The following is an 8811-nucleotide window of genomic DNA, read 5'->3' as shown; positions in this document are numbered from 1 at the left end:
ATTAGAAAGTAACTTTGTTACTACCATATACATCAAGGAACGTATTGCCTATATATGCTCAACCGTGAATACAGATGTGTGCATGCATGATGTACGTGCATTTTTAAAAAATGCACATTATGTTTGTTTTGTGTTACTTAATGAATCAGGCCCCTGAAATCGACATCAGCAGTATGTATTAATGATATAAAGGGTGCATTACTCTTTATTAAACTTATTACGAAGCAGCTCTTGAAGTGCACACACATTACAAAGGTTTCTTTTTTAAATTCTTAGCATGATTAGTCTGCAAAATATCAACAATTTTTCTGAACTTTCTCCATTTAGACCTTTAGCCATCTAAAATTAAAACCTGACAGAAAACTTATAAATGAAACTTAGCAAAGCTTTTATGATAGACTGTCTACTTTTGTTTAGATTTTCTTCTATCTTACCAATTGTTAGATATTTAAGGCGTTTAAACTGAAGACGATGGGAGACAGAATGCACCTGCCAACAAGGACACTTTAGCAGAAGACAGTTTTCGAACAAGTTTTGCTTTAAAGACATTACCATTTTACATTTTCCTTGCGAAGTCGCTGAATATGGGCGATTTGCAAAATCCGCACTTTAATACATTTACCCGCTGGATTGTAAGCATGACCATTGTATCATGGATCCGCCCTTACATGAAATGACCACACATCCTTTTGGAGGATATTTGGCCGTGCCACAATTTAGAGGTTTTAAATATTGGGCGCTATGCAGTACCTATTTTTTCCCCACAACACCTATACATTTTTTATTCACAACATATTGATGGAGCTTAGATAAAGTTTATTTACCTAATAAGACCTATTTGCACACTCGATTGTGTGTTGTAATTGACTTGCCACCTCAGATCATGCCAAACTCACATAATAACACTATAAAGAGGTATCAGATCTTGCTGTTTTATATATATATATATATATATATATATATATATATATATATATTGCTCCATCTATTCTGGAAAACAGCAATTATCCCAGTATACTTCTTTCTTTCTAATTATTTTATACAGGTAATAATGCATTTTCTAAAATTATCATGGAGTTCTGCAAAAATATAAAAGCTCAAAGCCAATCCTTTTAGTGCTATTTTTAACATTTTAGCTAATTTATGATGGGGAATGTAAATAATTGAAGCAGATACAAATTAGGTATTGTTTAAAGATAGCATATACACCAAGTATATATATCATTGTCATGGATGAGATATGTGCTTATATGTACCCCATAGCCAAATATATCATCTTTGACTAGTAATGTCACAGGCCAAGACAGATAAAGGCGTATTTCACAGCTCTTTGTACAAATATTCACATCACTCATGCATTTTAAATACATAAATAATATATAATTTTCATAGTCTGGCTCATTAGTTAGTATAATGCACAATACTTACATGTGACAGTTAATGGTAGCTGGGACACTATCAGCATACCACATTTCATCATAAGAAGTGGACTGCTGAATGAGTCCCCCTAAATAGATATCTCCTTGTTTATTAGAAGAATTCAACAGTGAAAGGAATGTTAGTGAGCATATATCTGGATTTATTATTTCTCCAAAGGTATAATGAGCAGGTAGTAAAATCACTGGCATTTCAATCAATAATATATACCTGAAAAGCAAAAATTAGCCGGTTAACATAATATGTTGTAAATTGATATAAAAAAATAAAAGTGTCTAAAGACTTGACTACATTTTTTCTTTATCTTTATTAAAGGCTTTTGAAACTAATATTAGAGTGCTTTAAGGTCTCATTCTTATATATCCTCTCGTTAATATGCTTTCCGTTGACTAATGCCTGATAAGAGCTGTAAACATAGGATGAATGGTTTCTTACGGCTCGTTCCAACCATTGTGTTTCAAGGTTTTAGAATACAGCATGACCTATTTCCCATGGGATAATGTGTACTACTAATATGGCAGATTGTATTGGTAAAAGCGTAAAGACAATGGAAGTGCATTTAAAATGCATCATTAAAATATGGCTAAAGCCCTCTTTAGTTTGTCATCCGGGCGACAACAGATGAATTAATGGGACAATTAGCTATTAAAGTCATGTCTCTGATAGGAGGCTGTCCCAGTGACTACTTTTTTCTAAAGTCAACTCCGGGTTCAGAACCTAGGATCATGTATACGCAGAGGTGATTTACGATAATGAATGCAGGGGAGAGCAGGAAGGCTGTGATGCTCTCCCTATAGGATTGAATCGCTAAGACCATCTTGAGATGGCGTTAAGCATCATGGGGCAAGTTTTAAAAAGCTAAGCTTTTCAAAGCTTGATGAATTTGCCCACACTGCAGCCCCCATTGAGTATTATGGGATCTAATGGATTGTGCAGTAATTTGCCTAATGCAAGAGACATTGTCTAAATTAGGCTTTGTTATAAATGGCCACATTACTTAAAAATGCCTAAAACATGCAGAAAAAGCCATTTCCACATGGTGTAGGACTAGATAAATAAGTGTTCTGTGGCCTAAATCTGTGTTACCAGGATTCTGGTATGAGTACTGTACAATAAATGGGCACTCACCCATGGCACAAGCAACCATACAGCTGGCACACTAGTGGTGTATCAGTTGATGAACGTGATAACTATTATAAAAAAGCGTGCAATAAACCCATTGACCATGATGATATGTTAACTACTGTAAACCAAGAAAGGCAGAAATGCTACTATACTTAGTTGAAGACAAAACACATATGTTTTGTGGCCGTGCCAGGGCCCAGAAAAAAATGAACAGTAAAAAACTAAAAAAAAAAATACATATCTCCTCACCTCCTCTCTTCGCACTGAATGTTGGGTGTGACATCATGACGCCCGACATTTGCACTGAGAAGTGCACAGAAAGGAGCTTTATAAAGATTTATGCTACAATTACTAACAACCTACTTATGCGAGAAAGCTTTTTCAACAAACCCTTATTTGAAAATGAAATACAGTAACAGACTTTTTCAGGGTCATAAAATATACTTATTTACATTCAGACTGTTTCAGCACCAGCATGGGCCTTTGTTTTTACAAGTTTACAGTTATATATTGTGTGCTGGTGGTTCTTTGTTATTTCACTCACTTGATTTTATGCCTCAAGGTCAATTTCAAGTTTAGTAGAATCAATGCCAGCCTTCCTGTTTTGGAATTTTATCCTGGGTGATTCTTTCTCCCAGCTTTTGAGCCTCCCTGCAATGTGTTTTGTGGGATTTTGAATCCCTTGCCTTTTGCTTCAGTCCACTCTTTTTCTCTTAGAGGCTTTCTGACATACATGACTATGGGAGCACCCAATGGTGGTCTGAGTAATGGAGGATCCTGTTATAGACAGTAAGGACTGCCAGCGGAAACTGCAGAATATTGAAGTCCACAGCTTCATGTTGGGACCCTGTTTACAATGCAGGCAGAGTCAGATCTAGACTTTTTCTTAGGGATGGGAACAATTTAGCATAGCCACACCCTTCCTACACTCTGATTGGTTGACCCCAGCAGGCCCCGCCCCCTTCACTTTGTTCGGCTCTCTTGGCCGCAATTTAAAGCTATGTGGATTGCCCCCTCTGGATCCACCACTGAATACTGAATGCAGGTTAGTGCCTTCTCTATGTGCGCTCCGCTACTCCTTGTGGTGTTACAGTTTAAAATATAAAGTTAACATTAGCTTCTTAAAATAAAAAATATTTAAAGTCAAGGAATTCATTTTTCCCATTGTAATCTGTTGTGAGAGTATAAAACAATGAATGGTTATTAAAAGTACAAATATATGTGTAAAATACCTTAAAAAGCTATAACTACAGATATGAGAACTACGCCCTTGACATAAGTGTTGAAGAAAAAACAAATGTTTCCCATGGAACAGACACAAAAACAGGATGCAACACTAAAAAAGACATTACGAAGTACTCGACAAAGGATATTGCCTTATATGTACTTATTGTTGTTGCAAATAAATGTTTGCTGAGCTAAAGAGATTTCCTTGTAAGTACTTGTAAGTACTTGCTTTTAACCAACTAATGTTCGAGCTTAAGTATAAATAAAGGAACAGTCTGGGAAGTCCCTCAGAGCTGATTCTGAAACTACAACTACTTGTCTGTGTCTCATTTCATCCCTCTCCGGTCGACTGTATTACTGCTCATAGGAAATCAGGTTATCAGAAATCGATAATAGGGGCACCAAGCCTCGGTGCCCCGACATTTACTGGGGGCTTCGTCTGGGATACTCCAAATACCAGTCCAGGACTGAACAGATACCTTCTCAATCTTCGGGAATGGCAGACAAATCCGTACAGTGAATAATTGAAGTTTTGTGCATTTGCACCTCTCTACTCTATCTGCTTTTCTTGTAAGATATAAGGTGGGGTTCAGTAAAGGATGGTATAATGGGCATCTTAAAAATTACTGAATAACCAGTTTTCCTGACTTATTAATCAATTGTTTTGTGAAAAATAGATAAGACCGAATGTATGTGTTTGTGTTGATACAGGATGAGTATAAAAAGATACAAATAAATAACTTATATGACCTCGGTAATCAAAGGAATTCCTCTATATCCACAACTGAGGCTTGACCTTGTCCTTTGCAGATGATTATTCTTGGGTTTGAGAGGTTAATATAAGAGGTCCTTCTCTCCTGTAAAGACTGAGTGACATTGTGCTGATAAGAGATGTATAAGGGGATAACATAATGTAAACACATGTATATTTGTTTAGTGGAATAAAAAAAGGGGATTGTGAGAGTATAAAATAAAGAATAGTTATTAAATTTACAAATATATGTGTGAAGTACCTTAAAACCTATAAATACAGATATGAGAACTACACCCTTGACATAAGAGTCAAAGAAAAAACAAGTGTTTCCCATGGAACAGAGACAAAAACAGGATGCAACACTAAAAGCAACGACATTACACAGTACTGGACAAAGGATATTGCCAAATATGTACTTATTGTTGCAAAGAAAAATTTGCTGAGCTAAATAGATTTCCTTATATGTACTTGTTTTTAGCTAGTCAATGCTCAAGCTTAAGTATAAATAAAGGAACAGTCTGGCAAGTCCCTCAGAGCTGTATCTGAAACTACAACTACTTGTCTGTGTTTTATTTCATCCCTCTCCGGTCGCCTGTATTACAGCTGAAAGGAAATCAGGTTATCAGAGATCGATAATAGGGGCACCAAGCCTCGATACAACAACACTGTCTTAGTAATACCCTTAGGGTTAAGTCTTTACTGCCTTGTATATCCCGTGAAGCACTGCAAAATAGTTGGGGGTTTCCAGGAAAAAAAAAATGTAGGGGATTCCCAATGTAAAAATGATTGGGAGCCACTGGTCTAGACCAATAAAACTACATAGAAAACAAAACGCATAAACACTGTTTAAAATTAATACACCTTATTAAAATCATTATTGAAGTTCCCCCTTTATTTTAAAACTTTTTAAAAAATGCCGTGAGTCATAACCCAGATGTGACAACATAGTAATGAATTAACAATAGGAAAATCTGCCATATTAGATTGCCTTGAGACATCTTTTAGCTTGTGTATTCATATCATTTGTAAAACCACTTTCACAAACAGGAGTATAAGAGCTATGTGAGTTGATATATTTCTGATCACAGAGTTGCAGCAAGTCTGTAATGCATAAGTCACAGCCCAGCTTCATAACTAGTTAAATCAGTGTTTCACCTAACAAAGCTGGTGGAAGTGTTTAGCTATGAAGAGCTGTCACTCAGCACAGGTGTAAACAGTCACCCCTGCTTCCGCTATCTCGTTCAGGAAGGACAAAATCCATTGATTTAATGGGTTAGTAACACTTTTCATTCCAGAAGGTGATCGACCAATGGAGAGATTTTAAAGTACTTCTCAGATAATCTAAAAGGAGGAATTTCAGCCAATAGAAGATCCAGGGCGGTTGGAAGCTCAGGTCATGCCAGAGAGGGTCCAGCCAGAATCGCCATGGGGAAATTATTATTCCTGAAGCCTGTACCTATCCCAGAAGGGACATTAGTTTGCCCATGATACTTAACTATGAGTCCCTAGGTAAAAGTGCTGAGATACCTAGTGTAATCCATTGATTCTATTCCTGATTATTGATTATATTCTTGGCCATGCTACAATGTGTACCACCCTTGTGTGAGTGTGGTTGGTTCTGCTGGAAGACAGGATTTATTAGCTCACCCTTGCTTTTTAGGTGGTGCACCAGAACAGCTATCGTCCTGTGCTAGAGCACCAGGGAGAGAGCGCAACCAGGCTGTCTTATGCTGAACAGCAGGGAACTCATATTGCTATGGAAGTGCAGAGTAAAGCAAAGTTCAGCCCTGCCAGTGAGTCTAAGCTGAGAGGTTAGACAGGAAGAAAGGAAAATACAGACAGGAAAAGAAGCTGGCAGCCTGAGGTGTGTGTGAGAGCAGCAAGGGAAGGAGAGAAGTCAGATAGGAGAGTCTATTGGAAAGACAAAGGGCCTAAGTCATTAAGGAGAGCAAAGCATTAAAAATGAGTATCTTTGCACCTGAGCAAAACCATGTTGCATTGTACGGGGAGATAAATTTAAAATGTGGGGACCGATTTATAGTTTGGGTAGGGCATGTCCTAGATCAACTCTAAATTTCAGTGTGAAAATATAGCTATCAAGTATTTGTGTGCTAGATGAAAAAACAGCGAGAATTTAACTTATGTGCAAAATAATAAACTAATTTGCACCCCTTGCATTTGAACATGGTTTGTCCCTGAGGATATTTACAACTTTTTTTTACCTTACTTTCCTTAATGACTCAGGCCCCTAGTTTACAAACAAAGAAAGAGACATCAGAGCTATGGAAAGAGATATAGCAGAATAGGTCAGTCAAGCAGCAAACGCTTGTCTCTAGCACATACACAATATAATGGAATGAATACAAATAAACAATAGAACAAAACTTCAAGGGGTAAATGTATCAATCTGCGGGTTCTACAACACCCGCGTGTTCAGCCTCTTCCGCGAATAAATTTCAAGCGGCGCTGCATTGTAAAGGGAAGTTAACCCTTTACAATGCAGCGCCGCTTGAAATTTAATCGCAGAAGAGGCTGAACACGCGGGTGTTGAAGAACCCGCAGATTGATACATTTACCCCCAAGAGTCTATTAGAAATATCACAAAAGTCACTTGATTAATGTAGTGTCAAGTTTTCCTTTTTTCCATAGATGGTATCGAGCAAATAATTCTTCAAAGTTTAAAAGTTAAAAGTTAATTCCATTATATTCTGAATGTGCTAGAGACGAGCGCTTTGCTGCTTGACTGACCTTTTCTGCTATATATGTTGTTTAGAGGACCGTTGGTGGAATCCTCACAGTTATAGTACTAGCTGCTATCTTTGTCTAGCGTGGCAAGAACCTTTCTATTTTCTTTTACTATGGAAAGAGATGCTGGGGTTGACTCAGGAAGCCCCTTTTACCCGGCCACACTAACCCTCGGAATAATAATCACACACTCTGATTACAAAACAATCAACTGGGTGTTTATTTTGTGGAAAGTAAATGGGTAAGGCAGCTTTAAATATGGGGAGATTCTGGATGGGATAAGTAGGACAACGAGTAGTGCACTTGTAGAAATGTTGGTAACTTGCATTATATTTCTGGACTTGAAATGTCTCTATATATATATATATCTGAAAGGTAACACAGTCTTTGACATATGTACAGATTTATGTAAGAAGGTCTAACCTATGGAATTATAGTGTTCTTTTCTTAATGCAGCAATAATGGTGTCACTGTGCTTGGTGTTTCATTACATATCTCTCTCTCCATCTGGATGAAGATGAAGGTCTCAGCCACTGTTGGATTGTGGACACACTGCAAGTCTAACCTTGCTAGCTGTCCCTCTTTACTTAATTTGCTAATAGCAGGAGCCTCTCTCTCCACAGAGAGGCTTGCTTTGCTGTGTAATCTTCCTCAGGCTGTTTAATAGCTCATTTTCTGCAGGGATCCGGCTACAAGACTTTTCTGTGCAAAGTTATAACCATGAAGTTGTTTCTGAATCCTTGAAAGATGAATTGCATGAATTGCAAGTCATATGAGGAAAAAGGAAAATAATTGAAAGCTCTTAAAGACATTGCAAAAGAGATTGCAGCAGAGAGAGCAAGAAATTGTTGTTTTGAAACAAAAACGTGTCATGGTTCAACAAGGGGTGCACACCTTAATACAGACTGTAAAGGAAAGTAATGCGGAACATACTTTTGTGTCAAAAAAGGCAAAAAGGAGGTTTTCGTTATGGATGAAAGAGTAAAAGTCTTACAAGTTCAGAGGTCTGCACTCTGCTGTGGGGTGTGAAGTGTATCTATGTAGTGGGTCATAAATCCAGGTGTTAGATTGAGTCCTTTAGTCAACGACTATCTAACACCTGGATTTATGACCCACTACATGGACACACTTCACACCCCACAGCAGAGTGCAGACCTCTGAACTCATAGGACTTTTACTCTTCCATTCATAACGAAAGCCTCCTTTTTATTACTTTAACTTTTCTTAATGATGTATTCCCCCCTCCTCTGTACAAAGTTCTTGATGTGACAGCTTTCTGTCACATAATTATTATTATTATTATCCTTTATTTATTAGGCGCCACAAGAGTTCCGCAGCGCCGTACACAGCACAAACAGTAGACTAAACAAGGTGACACATTACAAACGGTTAACAAAAAAATACCAAGACTTCAGAGACTCCAGGCAGGCTAATGCAGTAAAGACGGAGCAGAAGAGCAGGTATGGAGAACAGAGGGAAGAGGGCCCTGCTCAAATGAGCTTACATCCTAAGGGAGGGTAGAC

Source organism: Mixophyes fleayi, chromosome 10 (genome assembly GCF_038048845.1).
Source record: "Mixophyes fleayi isolate aMixFle1 chromosome 10, aMixFle1.hap1, whole genome shotgun sequence".
NCBI lineage: Eukaryota > Metazoa > Chordata > Amphibia > Anura > Limnodynastidae > Mixophyes > Mixophyes fleayi.
This window is presented reverse-complemented; position numbering follows the sequence as displayed.